At 37.1% G+C, this 1,545-nt stretch overlaps 1 protein-coding gene across 1 annotated transcript in view; it reads left to right on the top strand.

Moving 5' to 3' along the window:
• C2H10orf90 (chromosome 2 C10orf90 homolog) overlaps positions 1-1,545 on the top strand; it is a 202,257-nt gene that overhangs the window by 79,190 nt on the left and 121,522 nt on the right. The window lies entirely within an intron of this gene.

The raw sequence follows: 1,545 nt of genomic DNA, 5'->3' as shown, positions 1-1,545 counted from the left end.
CCCCTTCCGGGCTCCAAGGCGTCTCTGGGAGAGTGACTCCCTCCAGAATTCCCCATAGCTTGGCCCAGGAACTTCGCCCTGTCCTAGGCACCCAAGACCAAGTTTACACAGAAGCACCTAGGAAGTACTTATTTCATAAATAGGAGCACCCGGGTGGCCCAGGAGGTTAGGCGTCCGACTTCAGCTCACATCATGATCTCAAAGTTCGTGGGTTCGAGCCCTACATGGGCTCTGTGCTGACAGCTCCAGAGCCTGGAGCCTGCTTCGGATTCTATGTCTCTCTCTGCCCCTCCCCTGCTCATGCTCTGTCTGTTTCTCTCCCAAAAATAAATATTTTTTAAAAATGTTTAAAGGAAGTATTTCATAAGCAGAAGAAGGATGGTTAAATGCTGCCTTTCTAACCCTTAATAAACAGTGACTGCCATTTTGAAAAATTTGTTCACATTCTACCTGATGGAAGCAGAGAGCATGAGGATGGGGTCATGAAGAAAATGAATTCATTCCTGTTCTAGAATGTATTATGTATACTTTTTTTTAGTTCTTTAGGTCCAAGTCTACCACAGATCACTTTGTTTTGGTGAAAATGCATTATGTTCCTTGTTCCATACAAATGCTAGTAATCAAAGACTTCAACAGTAAGAAATGAAGCCTTATCAGTTGGAAAAGAGGAATATTTTAATGATCTGAGAAAGAACACCCTTCAAAGTTAGATCCCAAATCCAAAAGTCATGAAAAACTGAAAACTTGGACAATATGAAAAATTAGAATGTTCTGCTATATGGTGACAAAAACACATACTATAAACAAAGTCAAAAGATAAATGACAAACTGGCAGAAAGATATTGGACATCCATACATTGGGCAAAAGATTAATTTCCTTAATGCATAAAGAGGCCTTATGATCAATAAGACAGGGATCAAAAGCAAAGAGAAAAATGGACAAAGGACATAAGTGGGTAGGACATAAATGGGTAGTTCACAGGGAAAAAAATTAGAAATGGCTCGTAAACATACGGAAATATGTTTAGCCTCACTATAAAAAATGAAGTACACATCATAGCAGCCTGAAAAGAATATTACAGGACAAGAAAATTAGAGAGCAGTCTTTCTCTGGAACATAAATGCAAAAATCTTAAACAAAATATTAGCAAATCAAAGCCAGTGATATGTAAAAATAAAATAATAATACATCAAGGTCAGGTGAGGTCTAGTGCAGGAATGCCAGTGTGGTTTAACATTTGATAAGCCAATCTACACTTAAAAATAAAATCAATAAATAAATTTATATAACATACAGTATTTGCAAAGGAAAAAAGAAAAATAACACAAACATCTTGAAGATGTAAAAATTATGTGACAAGTGGTATTAAAAAATCCGGAGCAAATTTCATTCTTGATGGCAAAATAGTAGAAGCTTTCTTTCCCTCTATCAGAATGAGATAAACAGGGCTCCTATACTCACCTTTATTCAACATGGTACTGGAGGCCCTACTCAGTGAAATAAGCCAAGAAAAAGAAACAAAATGCAAAACGATTAGAAAGAAA

Source organism: Suricata suricatta, chromosome 2, assembly GCF_006229205.1.
Source record: "Suricata suricatta isolate VVHF042 chromosome 2, meerkat_22Aug2017_6uvM2_HiC, whole genome shotgun sequence".
Taxonomy (NCBI): domain Eukaryota; kingdom Metazoa; phylum Chordata; class Mammalia; order Carnivora; family Herpestidae; genus Suricata; species Suricata suricatta.
Note: the sequence above shows the minus strand (reverse complement) of the source record. Positions and strands in the feature narration are given on the sequence as shown.